The 14,615-nt window shown below is 38.8% G+C and overlaps 1 protein-coding gene across 4 annotated transcripts in view; it reads left to right on the top strand.

Moving 5' to 3' along the window:
• FNIP1 (folliculin interacting protein 1) overlaps positions 1-14,615 on the top strand; it is a 148,672-nt gene that overhangs the window by 36,474 nt on the left and 97,583 nt on the right. The window lies entirely within an intron of this gene.

Here is a 14,615-nt window from a genome sequence, read left to right as displayed (position 1 = left end):
TTTGATTTGTCTCTATCTGATGATTAGTGATGATGAGCATTTTTTCATGTTTGTTGGCTGCTTGGATGTCATCTTTTGAGAAGTGTCAGTGCATGTCTTTGGCCATTTTTTTAATGGGGTTGTTTTTTGCTTGTTGATTTGTGTAAGTTTCTTATAGATTCTGGATATTAGACCTTTGTCAGATGCACAGTTTGTGAATATGTTCTCCCATTCTGTTGGTTGTCTGTTTTCTCTGTTTATAATTTCCTTTGCTGTGCAGAAGCTCTTTAGTTTAATTAGGTCCCACTTGTCAATTTTTGTTTTTGTTGCAGTTGCTTTTCAGGACTTAGCCAAAAATTCTTTGCCAAGGCCAATGTCAAGAAGGGTATTTTCTAGGTTTTCTTCTAGGATTTTTAAAGTTTGAGATCTTACATTTAAATCTTTACTCCATCTTGAGTTAATTTTTTTATATGGTTAAAAAGTAAGGATCCAGATAAGGCTAGCCAGTTATCCCAGCACCTTTTATTTAATAGGGATTAACACCCTTTTTTGTTAAGCACCATTCCCCCTCCATGAAATTTTAACACCACAGATATGCTGTGTATTTGCCTATGTACTGTGGCCCTTTTGAGGGCTACATCCCACTTAATATCTAAGTATTTTTCTCTTCCCTTCCCCACCAAGAACCAGTTTGCCCTCTTGGAAGTGATCTTGCCCGCATTGAGAATGCATGGCTTAGTCCTATTTTAGTTGTCAGTAATGTGTGTTACAGGAGTTCACATGGTCTTCTGAGGTGCAGCGTCAGTGTGTAAAGGAAAGTGTCTATTCCAGCATGTTTATTTTCTATTAGCATTCTTGAAGGTGTCAGATAAAAAAACATGCAGAGCAGATAAGCTGACACACTATAAATAACATCTGGGTAAAGTCTTAAAATAGCTTGTGGTTCATCACTGAATAGTTTTCTTACCAACGTTTAAATATGCTAAATACAATTGCTTAATAGTAATTACTAAGAAAAGTTTTTCTGTAGCATATAAATTTGTGTGAATGGTGGTGGTATACTTAACACTGTTAGTGATTTGGCTTACATTTGTCTTCAGTTAAATTTTGATAAAAAAGAAGGAACATGATGAAGTGGAAGGCAGTATCAGTTAGGTTCTGGTAAAATGAGAGATCATTCTAAACACTTGAGTACTGAGCATAAGCAAATACCAGTGAAGACAGAGTAGGGCTACAGGTGAAAAGAAGAGGCACCAGCCAGCACTATCCAGAACAGCAACTTTAGGTAGGTCAGTTTTGCTTCTCCTTCACTTCTTTCACTTGATGAAATGAATAAATTTAGAATGACTGTTACCATTTAAACTTATTTGCCTATTAAAAGAGCCACTCTGTTGTGATTGTTTGTTGTTTAATATCATATTCTAAGCAATTAATTTGTCAGGCAACTTTTAGGTAATAAGTTTATTTCGTTAATTTCATGTGTCTATAGATTTCCATGTCACAACTTCTTTCTATTATAAGGTAAAGGGAATCAGAACTTTATTAGTAACACTTCACCATTTCAGGGACATACTCTGCAGAAGTACACGTCTTCCCAGATAATTTTGACCAGCATTTTGTTTTCATTTTTTGTTTATGACTCTAGGGATGTCTGATCTAGACCAAAACAGCTTCAACAAGATTTGTGTTTAAACATAAAGCTATGTTATTTTCATCTCTGCTTTAGACATTCCTATCTTATTCAGATATGACCCAAAATATAAGCCCCTCTATGAAGTGAGCTTTCATGTTTTACTCCATCCTTCCCTCCCCCGTCTAATAATGCCTACGCTGCCTTTTCTTTGCATCATTTAGAACTCCTTCCTTGTGTCCCCACTTTCTTCCCAATTTGTCCACCTTTTTTTTTTTTTTTTTTTTTTTTGGCCTTCAGAGGCCGTAATTCTTCCTTTTGCCCTTCCAGTAGGGAATGTTTATTTTGCCACACACTACCCAACTTTGGGCCTAGTAACTTGGCCCTGTCACTATTGCCTGGAAACTATTCTTGTCCTCTCATGAAAACCTGTTCTTTATGAGGCCTATGATATTGTACCACACTTTCCTCTATTTTGTTATTGGCATCCATGGCTGACATGTACCAGATGGTTGCCCACTGTTCATCAAGAACTCTGACACTTGGCTGATAGTCCTTCTTTCCAGATCATTTTGTGCAGTCATCTTAAGCAGCCCATACATCTAACATTTTGGCCTTCCAGTTCCTTCTCTTATTCTCTACCTTTATGTGTTCTTCTTGGCTGTACCTTGAGCCTTGTTAGCTAACTGACTCTCCTCTCTTTCTGAGATCTTCCCATTCTGACCACAACTTCATATCCTTTGATCTCTCATATCCTTATTCAGACTTGTGCTTTAACTTCTTTGAGACCACTATATGTGTTTGTTTTATACTTCCTTTTCTCCTATCAGCTCCATTCTGGCCACATTTCCTCAGCTAGTCAGTCCTGACTTTTCTTTCTCACTGTCACTCTTAACAGCCTTGCTCCTTTTCATTGCGGCTGCTCAGAAAATCTACTGTTAAATCCATTGCCTACTTTTGGCCCTTTCACACCTGGAATCTTCTGTGGTAGTACAGAAAATTAGTCCTATCACAGATTTAAGGCTTTCCACTCAGCTGGGCCCTCAAATATGGTTTGATAGTCCTTTTGCTTTTCTTGGGCTAGCTCCTTTCCCCATTTTCTTTGATGACTATGCTGGACTTTTATATCTCAAATCCTATACTCCAATTCAAGCCACCCACCTCACATATGCTTGTAAATATGCTTGACCCCTGCTTTTTATAAAACATGAATGATCAGCTGTAAATGCTCGATTTCATCTCTCCAGCTTGCATACTTACCTGCAGTAATTTTCACCTGTGGGTCATTTTCCCTACCTCATTAAGTGTATTCTGCTGTTCATTAGGGGCACCCTTGCCCGGGATACTGTGTCTTAACTTCTCTGTGATCTTAATCCAAAAATTCTCTCTGATTACCTTTAAATTCTTTTTCTGATTCCTTCCTCTCAACTTGGAAATATTAGAAAGGAAATAGATGCCTTTTTTCCTTTATATTATACACCTGTGTATTTCATACACATACACGTTTTTCCTTTTTTTTTAAAAAAGGGCTCTTGTAGCCTCACTTCTTCTACCTGAGTGACCATGCATCTTGGTGATTCAAGATAATTTCAGTTTATTTCTGTCTGTTTAGGATCCCTTTTTAGTTTTAAAACTGCAGTTTAGATGGTTGGTTATATGGTCACACTATTCCTCACTGTTCCTTTTTTACATGGAATATTATATACTGTCTTTCTCAGCTCTTTCTCTTCAATCAATTGCTATATGGTTATTCCTTCCCCTCTGCCTCCACTGAAACTGTTCCAGCAAGAGTACCAAAGACACCAAATTGCTAAATTCCATGAACATTTTTACTCTTCATAAATTTTGGTCTTTCTGCAACATTTGCATTGTGCGTGATTCCTTTCTTTTCATCTTCCTTAACCTTTTTTTTTTTTTTTTTTTTTTTTTGACACAGTCTCTCTGTCGCCCAGGCTGGAATACAGTGGTACAATCTCAATCTCGGCTCACTGCAACCTCTGCCTCCCAGGTTCAAGCGATTCTCCTTCTTCAGCCTCCCAAGTAGCTAGGACTACAGACATGTGCCACTATGCCCGACTAATTTTTATATTTTTAGTAGAGACAAGGGTTCACTATGTTGGCCAGGGTGGTCTCGAACTCCTGACCTCAGGTGATCCACCAGCCTCGGCCTCCCAAAGTGCTGGGATTACAGACATGAGCCACCGTGCCTGGCCCATCTTCCTTAACTTTTGTAACAGTGCTTTACCATGAGTTTTCTTTTCCTTTCTAGTAGTCTGTCTTTACTGATCTTCCCTGGCTTCTCTGCTTTTCTTCTCTCTGTTCTTAAAATATTGATGTATCCTAAAATTCTAGTTTATTAGTTCTTCACATTCTTTTCTATTTTCAATTAATATGTTCTGCCTGAATATTTCACTACCAATTGTGTGTCAGTAACTCCTGTGTCTGGAACTCTGTTCCCAGCCATTCTCCTGAGCTCCAGACCATTTTTCTTTTTCTTTTTCTTCTTCTTCGTGTTTTTTTTTTTTTTTTGAAGATTGAGTCTTGCTCTGTCACCCGGTCTGGAGTGCAGTGGCGTGATCTTGGCTCACTGTGACCTCTGCCTCCCAGGTTCAAGTGGTTCTCCTGTCCCAGCCTCCCAAGCAGCCGGAATTACAGGCGCCCACCATCATGCCCGGCTAATTTTTGTATTTTTAGTAGAGATGGGGTTTTGCCATGTTGGCCAGGCTGATCTCAAACTCCTGATCTCAGGAGATCCACCCACCTTGGCCTCCCAAAGTGCTGGGATTACAGGCGTGAGCCACTGTGCCCAGCCACCAGACCATTTTTCATCAATCGGTTGCACATCTTTTCTTCAGCTGTCTCGCAGCCCCCTTGAACTCAATCTGGCAACACCCTTATCCCAAACTTACTCCCCCTCCTGAGATATTCTTTATCTTGGTTAATGGTATCTCCTTTCATGAAATCTGAAAGCTGAGAGTCAACCATTCTCATCCTTTATTCCCCATATAGTCTTCAGGTCCTATCTCTGCCTTCTAAATAAGATCTAGCTCTATCCCTTTCTATTTTCAGTGCTATTCCTTAGTTCAGGGTATATAACATTCTTTTCTCCAGGCTTCTCTCTATCTTGTCAGTTCTTCAAGTTTCTGATTTTCTAAAATGCACAAGTGATCTTGTCAGCTATTGTTTAAAACCTTTGTTTACTCATTGCCTGGATGAAGAAGTCCGTATGTGTGTGTTGAACTGGTTATGTCTGTTGATCTGATGCTCCAGCCTGCCTTCATAGCTCTGCCTGTTGCTTCATTGCACACTCCTGAGCTAGGGTCACTAAGAATTACAGCAGATGCTGTTTTCTTCTTCCAGAGAAGAGAATGCCCTTCTCCCCTGCCCATCACTTGAAGCTGAAACTTGAAGTATCACTTCCTACTCAATAGGCCAAGGCCATACACAATGATTTAGATAATGGACTGAAAGACTGCCTGGAATCTAAACCCAGCTTTGACACATTTACTAGCTAGCTGTGTTATTTTGGGCAGGTTATTTATTATTTATTGTATGTCGTTTATGATTTTTCTTCAGTAAACTCTTACCTGACCTGCCTATGCACACCTCTTATCTAGATTGTAAGTTTGCCTCAGTCATAGCATGTATCACATTGATAAAATCATTTGTCTGTCTTTTCTGTTAGACTGAGCATTTCATGGTATGGCCATCTTTTTCTTTTCATGCTGAATGAACGCTTTTAAGTCAGTGAATGAATACATAAAGAATGTGACAAGAGAAATATTCCCAGTACCTGGCATTATGCTTTGAGTGTGGTAAATGTTTAATATGTCTGTTTTAGGCCGGACATGGTGGCTCATGCCTGTAATCCCACCACTTTGGGAGACCAAGGCAGGCACATCACGAGGTCAAGAGATCGAGACCATCCTGGCCAACATGGTGAAACCCTGTGTCTACTAAAAATACAAAAATTAGTTGGACATGGTGGCATGTGCCTGTAGTCCCAGCTACTCAGGAGGCTGAGGCAGGAGAATTGCTTGAACCCGGGAGGTGGAGGTTTCAGTGAGCTGAGATTGTGCTACTGCACTCCAGCCTGGTGACAGAGCGAGACTCTGTCTCAAAAAAAAAAGAAAAAATCTGTTTTAATGAGATGTCCATAATGTAATGTAACTTGATGAATAAAGTATTACTTTTTTTAGTAGTCTTTCTCTTTTAAAAATTGAGCTATAATTTGCATATAATAAAATGTATAATTTATTTTGAAAAATATATGCATCTACTTAACCACAATGGCAATAAAGATAAAGGACATTTTGATCACTCTGGAAAGTTCCTTAGTATACATTTCTCCTCCATTTCCCTCACTCCCTATCCCTGATCACTGCTTTGATTTCTATCATTGTCCATTAGTTTTACCTCTTCTACACATAAATAGAATTATCAGTACGTGCCCCATTGTGTCTGGATTCTTTCATGCAACAGTATTTTTTGAGTTCATCTTTGTTACCGTGTGATCAGTAATTAATTCCTTGGTATTTCTGAGTAGTATTTCAATGTAGGAATATATCGTAGTTTGTTTATCCATTCTCTGTGGCATTTGGGGTTAAATAAAACTGCAGTGAACATTTCTGTGAGAGTATTTGTGAACATTTATTTTCATTTTTATTGGATAAATTTCCTGTGAGAGGAATTGCTGAATCATAGCTGTCAAGCAATATTCCAAAAATGGTTGTACACTTTTACACTCCTACTAACAATGTATGGGAGTTCCAAGGGCTTCATATTATTACCAACCACTGGTGTTATTAGTCGTGTCAGTTTTAGCCATTTTAATGCTTGTGGCCATTTTTTTCGTTTGTTTGTGTGTTTTTGTTTTGTTTTGAAACGATGTTTCACTCTTGTTGCCCAGGCTGGAGTGCAATGATGCAATCGTGGCTCACTGCAACCTCCACCTCCCGAGTTCAAGCAATTCTCCTGCCTCAGCCTCCCAAGTAGCTGGGATTACAGGCATGCACCACCACACCTGGCTAATTTTATATATTTTTTTAGTACAGTTGGGATTTCTCCCATATAGGTCAGACTGGTCTTGAACTCTTGACCTCAGGTGACCCACTTGCCTTGGCCTCCCAAAGTGCTGGGATTACAGGCGTGAGCCACCGCGCCCGGCCGTGGCCATGTTTTAATTTGCATTTCTCTAATGATTAACACTGTTAATTATCATTTCCACATACTGATTATCCATTCATATATCTCCTTTTGTGAAATGCCTAAGTTGTACCTGTACCCTTTTAAAATTGGATTGTTTATTGCTTACTGCTTTGTGGGGGTTGTTTTGGCTGTTTATAAGTTTTTATCAGATATGTGCATTGCAAATATTGTCTTCCAATCTCTGGACTGGTCTTTTTTTTTTTTTTTAGATGTTCAGGTTTAAAATAAAGTCCAACTTACCAATTTTTTATTTTATGCATAGTAATTTTTGTATCTTGTTTAAGAACTCTTTGCCTAACCTAAGGTGGCATAATCACCTGTGTTTCTTTATAGAAGCTTTATAATTTTACCTTTTTCATAAAGTCCTATTTTAAATTAACAAAGAATACAAATTCATGGCTGGGCGCGGTGGCTCACACCTGTAATCCTAGCACTTTGGGAGGCCGAGGCAGGCAGATCATGAGGTCAGGAGATGAAGACCATCCTGGCTAACACGGTGAAACCCTGTCTCTACTAAAAATACAAAAAATTAGCCGGACGTGGTGGCTGGCGCCTGTAGTCCCAGCTACTCGGGAGGCTGAGGCAGCTGAATGGCGCGAACCGGGGAGGCGGAGCTTGCAGTGAGCCAAGATCGCGCCACTGCACTCCAGCCTGTGCAACAGAGCGAGACTCTGTCTCCAAAAAAAAAAAAAAAAAAAAAAGAATACAAATTCACAAATAAGTTTGGTAATAAAGCCTTTTTTATTATTGCTGAGATATACTTCACATTCCATAAAATTTACTCTTCCAAAGTGCGTGATTCAGTGTTTTAGGTTGGTTTGGTTGTTGTTGTTTTTGTTTGTGGTATATTTACAAAGTTTTTTGGTGACCATCACCACTGTCTAATTCCAGAACATTTCATCTCCCCAGAAAGAAACCTCGTACACATTGCAGTCATTATGAATTTGCCTATTCTGGACAAGTCATGTAAATGGAATCATCATACGTAGCCTTTTTGTGTTTGGCTTTTTTTCCTTAACCTAATGTTTTCAAGGTTCATCCATGTAGTGTACGTTCTTTTTATGGCCAAATACTCCATTGTATTGACATACCACATTTTGTTTATTCATGAGTTCATGGACATGCCTTTTAACTTTTTAAAGAAAGCACATTTGTTTTTTCTTCGTCTTTTTTTTTTTTCAGATTGTGGAATCCATTCACTCCTGAAATATTTAGTGCCTATGATATTACATTTACTTAGGGATATGTAGTTTTACTCATTTACCAAGCTTGGGACTGGGGATTCAAAGATGAATAAGATCTTCCCTCAGGGAGCTTTTTTTTCTAGTGGAAGAAACAGGCATGTGAACAGATAAATTACAAGACAATCTGATGAAGATACTATTAGATTTATAATCTAAGGTAAAGTGTAATCCCAAAACTCAGTAGCTAACTCTGCTTAGAGGAATGAATAAGAACTTTTTAGAGTAGGTGACATTTGGAGCTAGATCTTTAAGAATAAATAAGAGTTTGCCAGGAGAGTGAGAATATTTCAGGTAGAAGACATGGCTTGTACAAAGGCACGGAATTGATATATCTTGGCACCTTTGAGAAGATCAGTATGATGATAATTATGGGTAACATGAAAAGAGTCTGGAAAGGCAGATCTGGGCCAGCCCATGAAGAGCTTTACATCTAAGCAAAGGAACTTGGATTTTATTCTTTGGGTGTCTGGGAGACCAAAGGAGTTTGGCTAAATGAAATGGCATCACTGCTTTTATAAGGTCTGTTAGAAGACCACATATCCAGTGAAGCCCAACTTTTCATTTTCTCCAGAAAATTTTGTCCATATTAGGCACCTTTTAAAAAATGAATATATTGGCCAGGTGTGGTAGCTCGTGCTGCCTGTAATCCCAGCAGATTACTTGAGGCCAGGAGTTTGAGACCAGCCTGGCCAACATGGCAAAACCCTATTTCTACTAAAAGTACAAAAACTAGCTGGGCGTGGTGGCACATACCTGTAATCTCAGCTAATTGGGAGGCTGGGGCACAAGAGTCTCTCAAGCTCAGGAGGCAGAAGTTGCAGTGAGCCGAGATCATGCTACTGCACCCCAGCCTGAGAGACAGAGAGAGACTCTGTCTAAAAAAAAAAAAAGAAAGAAAGAAAGGAAGAATATACCTCCCCTCAACCCAAACCATTCTCTCACTACCACCTTCTATCATAGTCTATTGACTTACCTGAAGTTATCAAGTTAATTTATTTCTTTGCTTAGCTACTGTTATATCTTTCTTCCAGAGAGGTTCTTTTTTATCTTGCCCTAACCACTGCTTGGCACATAGTAGGTACATATCTGTATTTAATGATTAAATGAGCTATTCTACCTCTAATATCTTAAACTCTAGGATCCTGCCCTGTGATTATAGCCTCCTATTCCTTGTCCTCTCTGCCTCCCACTCTCCTTCTTTGCGTTTTTTCAGCACTTTGACCGTACTGCCTCCATTTTCTTTTGTTATTGTTGTCCCATCACTACGTTCCCTAACTAGCTTAGATCAATTCAGCTGTATTCTTGTCAGTCTTATACTCCATTTCCATAGCCTTCCTTTTCTTTTGTTCCGTATACCTATCAAAACCCTTACCTTGGCACAGTCTGATCCAAATTCAAGCACGTGAGGTCCTACTGGAGAAAATCACCTAACTGTAGTTTGCAGCCAGTACATCGTCCTAGTTCATAGTCTTCAACATTATGTAGATGTACAGCATTGCCTGGAAATCTTATGTTTTCTATTCAACATACACTCATGCACTAGTGAATGATGGGGCTCTGTTCTGAGGAATGCATTGTTAGGCAATTTTGTTGTTATGCAAACATCACACAGTGTACTTACACACACTAGATGGTATAGTCTACTACACACCTAGGCTGTATGATAATAGCCTATTGCTCTTGGGGTACAAACCTGTACAGCGTATTGCTGTGCTGAACACTGTAGGGAGTTGTAACACAATGGTAAGTATTTGTGTATCTAAACATATCCAAACATAGAAAAGGTACAGCAAAAATATGGTATAAAAGATAAAAAGTAGGCCGGGCACAGTGGCTCACACCTGTAATCCCAGCACTTTGGGAGGCCGAGGCAGGTGGATCACCTGAGATCAGGAGTTTGAGACAAACCTGGCCAACATGGTGGAACCACATGTCTACTAAAAATATAAAAATTAGCCAGGCATGATGGCACACGCCTGTAAACCCAGCAACTGGGGAGGCTGAGGTAGGAGAATCACTTGAACCCGGAAGCGGAGGTTGCAGTGAGCCAAAATCGCACCACTGCACTTCAGCCTGGACGATCGACTGAGACTGCATCTCAAAAAAAAAAAAAAAAAAGATAATAAGTGGTACACCTATATAGGGCGATCCATTCACTTACTGTGAATGGATTTTGCGAGACTGGAAGTTACTGGGTGAGTCAGTGAGTGAGTAGTCAGTGACTGTGAAAACCTGGGATAGTGTTGTACACTACTGTAGGTTTTATAAATAAGCACTGTATACTTAGGCTACATTAAATTTATTAAAAATGTTTTTCTTCAATAATAAAATTAACCTTAGCTTATTGTAAGTTTTTTCCTTATTAACTTTTTAATTTTAAAATCTTTTGAACTGTTGTGTAGTAACACTTTGTTTAGGACACAAACACATTGTACAGCTATACAAACATATTTTCTTTCTTTATGTGCTTATTCTAAGCTTTTTTCAGTTAAATTTTTTTAACCTTTTTGTTAAAAACTGAGACACAAACACACCATTAACGTAGGCCTACATAGAGTCAGGATTATCAGTACCACTATCTTCCATCTCCACATCTTGTCCCACTGTAAGGTCTTTAGGAGTAATAACACACATGGAACTGTCATCTCTTATGCTAATAATGCCTTTTTCTGGAATACCTCCTGAAGGATCTGCTTAAGGCTGTTTTACAGTTAATTTTTTTATAAGTAGGGGTACACTCTAAAATAATGATAAAAGTATAGTAAATTCATAAGCCAGTAACATAGTCTTTTTTTTTTTTCTTTTTTTTTTTTGAGACAGAGTCTCACTCTGTCGCCCAGGCTGGAGTGCAGTGGTGCAATCTTGGCTCACTGCAACCTCTGCTTCCTGGGTTCAAGAGATTCTCCTGCCTCAGCCTCCTGAGTAGCTGGGACTACAGGTGCATGCCACCACGCCTGGCTAATTTTTGTTTTGTACTTTTAGTAGAGACAGGGTTTCACCATGTTAGTCAGGATGGTCTCAATCTCCTGACCTTGTGATCTGCCCACCTCAGCCTCCCAAAGTGCTGGGATTACAGGTGTGAGCCACTGCACCCGGCCAACATAGTCCTTTATTATCAAGTATTGTGTATTTTACATAATTGTATCCGTAATACCTTCATATGACTGACAGTGCAGTAGGTTTGTTTACATGAGCATCACCACAGACATGTGCGTAATACTTTGTGCTACCATGTGATGACAGCTACAGTGTTACTAGGCAATAGGAGTTTTTGAACTGCATTATAATCTTATGAGACCACCATCATATATACAGTTTGTTGTTGACCAAAACGTTATATGGTGTATGACTGTATTTTATTTCCCAACAACTGCTATTCTCTTTTTTACTCTCTACTATCCCCACATCTTACCACCTTTCCCTTACTTGCCTTCACCTGCTTGACAAAGAAAATGGATCTCTTAGATATGGATTCCCTCCGCACCTTACCTTCATATCTACAAATCTTTCTGCACCCATGTACGTCTTTATCTCCTTTCTTTCCATCCTAGTGTGAGAGTTATTTTCTTTGAGCTAATGCTTTCACTTGTGCTCTATATCCTGTTCTCTACTTCCTCAGAGGCCTTGTATTTCTCCTCCACCTCAGATTCTGTCATCAGCATATATGTAAACATGTTCAGATGTGTCATTTTTTAAATAGCAGAATATCTGTCACTCTCACTCTACTTGAGGTTTCATTTTCTTTCTCTTTTTTTCTTACCAGTTGTCTGTTTTCTCTGCTCCTATTCACTCTTCAGTCCCCTAGAATCTGACCTCTGTATCTGTACTCTTTATTCCTTAGAACTGTCCTTGCTATGGTCACCAATGACTTTTGCTTCTCTAGTGGATACTTTTTAGTGACTCCCGTGGTATTTCTTTTTCTTTTCTAAAATGTTCTTTTTCACTGGTTTCCATGAGACCCCTTTCCCTATTTTCATCCTTTGTCGGTCTGTTCCTTTACAGTTTCCTTTGCATGGTATGAAAGCACAATTTAGTAGAAACAGTTCAGTGTGATGCAAGTCATTGTGGTTTAAGGAGGAGTCTCTGGTTTAGCCTGGATGTCTAGGTAGGTCTTTATCATTTACTAGCACACAGACATTTACTAAAGATTAGACAGAAGAAAACCAAAATTATATTTTCTGTCAAGAATTTGGGATGAAGATGTTTTATGTTGCCAGTTACACATAGTTTCACATACGTTGACAGAGTTAGGGTTAAGGCTCTCTTAAGGAAGTGAAGAATTGTGCCTGGTGGACAACCCACATAATGGCAGAAAATATTCACAAACTGTACATTTGACAAAAGTCTAATATACAGAATCTATAAGGAATTTAAACAATTTAACAAGCAAAAAACAACCCCAATAAAAAGTGAGCAAAATATATGAACAGACAGTTCTCAAAAGAAGACATCCAACCAGCCAACAAACATGAAAAAATGCTCATCATCACTAGTCATCAGAGAAAGACAAATCAAAACTACAATGAGATACCATCTCACATCAATCAGATTGGCTATTATTAAAAAGTCAAAAAATAACAGATGCAGGTGAGGCTGTGGAGAAAAGGGAATGCTTACACACCATTGATGGGAATGTAAAGTAGTTTAGCCACTGTGGAAAGCAGTTTGAAGATTTGTCAGAGAACTTTGAAAGAGAGCTACCATTTGACTCAGCGATCACATTACTGAATATATATCCAAAAGAAAACAAATCTACCAAAAAGACACATGCACTTGTATGTTCATTGCAGCATTGTTCACAATAGCAAAGACATGGAATCAACCTAGGGAGGGGCCCATCAGTGGTGGATTGGATAAAGAAAATGTGGTATGTATGTACTATGGAATACTACTCAGCCATAAAAAAGAATGAAATCCAGTCCTTTGCAGCAACACGAAGGCAGCTGGAGGCCGTTATCCTTAGTGAATTAATGCAGGAACAGAAAATCAGATACCGCATGTTCTCAGTTATAAGTGGGAGCTAAACATTGGATACTCATGGACATAAGGATGGCAACAATAGACACTGAGGACTAGTAGAGCAAGGCAGGAGGGAGAGGGGCAAGAGTTGAAAAACTTAATAGTTGGGTTGTATGCTCACTCTCTGGGTGACAGCATCAATTGTACCCCAAACCTCAGCATCATGAGATATATGCATGTAACTTGCACCACATGTACCCCCTGAATTTAAAAGTTGAAATTATAAAAAATAAATAGCCTGTTGTAACTAATGAGAAACAGCTCCTGGCATGTCTGTTCTCCCATTTCTTAGCAGCTGTCCTGTCATTTGTATTGTGTTCAGTTTACCAGATATTTGTCATTTGGTTTGTTTTCTCTTTCCCTTCTTCTCTGCCTCACCCACCCCATTAATCTTTTAAATTGTGGAATGTAATGGATATGTAAAAGTACATAAAACAAATGTGATGTACTGTTTAAATACATACTGTAAAGTAAAGATCCATGTCAGCACTATCTGGTCGAAACAGAGAACATAGTCATTGCGCCAGTTCACCTGTTACGTCCCTTTTCTGGTTACACTTTTCCCTCCACCTTACTCCTAGAAGTAATTACTCTCCAAACTCTGGAGGTCATTACTTACATTGTTTTCTTTATAGTTTAAAAACTAAGTATGAACCCCTAGACAAACGTTGCACGTTTTTAACCTCTATGTAAGTGGAAAAATACAGTAGCTATCTGTGTGTGTGTGAGTCATTGTCTGACTTCTTTTGCTTGTGGTCTGTCCATTTTTGCCTATAGCTGAAATTCATTCATTGTGATAAATTTTTCCGAAGTGGAATTGCTGGGATCAACTTCATTTTTACTGGGATTTGTTTTAGTGTATGTGTGTGTGTATGTATACACACCCATATATATACACATACTAAATTTATATATAAATTTTTAAAAAACTGTGTTCTAAAGAGATTGTGCCAATTTATTTATTTTTTATTTTTATTTTTTGAGACAGGATCTCGTTCTGTCACCCAGGGTGGAGTACAGTGGCATGATCACAGCTTGCTATAGCCCCGACCTTCCAGGCTCAAGCGATCCTCCCACTGCAGCCTCTTAAGTAGCTAGGACTACAGATGTGTGCTGCCATGCCTGGCTAATTTTTTTAACTTTTTGTAGAGACAGGGTCTCACTATGTTGTCCAGGCTGGTCTTGAACTCCTGGGCTCAAGTGATCCTCCTACCTTGAGCTCCCAAAGTCCTGGGATTACAGGTGTGAGCCACCACACCCAGGAGTTGTGCCAGTTTGTATTCATACCAGCAGCATATGAGAATTTTCACTATACTTGATTGCTCTCCACTTTTTTTGTTTTGGCTTGTTTTTTGTCTTGTAAGTCCTTTGCTATTATTTAAACTGAAAACCATTTCATTTTTCACATTTCCATATTGGAGAAATAGTAACAAAACTACTTAAAAATATGGGTTAACCTTATTATGTCATCTTGGTCCATGACATGAAATCAGTACATATTTTCATTATGTTAAATATACTTATGTATATTTATT

Source organism: Pan paniscus, chromosome 4, assembly GCF_029289425.2.
Source record: "Pan paniscus chromosome 4, NHGRI_mPanPan1-v2.0_pri, whole genome shotgun sequence".
Lineage (NCBI taxonomy): Eukaryota > Metazoa > Chordata > Mammalia > Primates > Hominidae > Pan > Pan paniscus.
The sequence above is the reverse complement of the archived record's forward strand: the minus strand, read 5'-3'. Positions and strand labels throughout refer to the sequence as shown.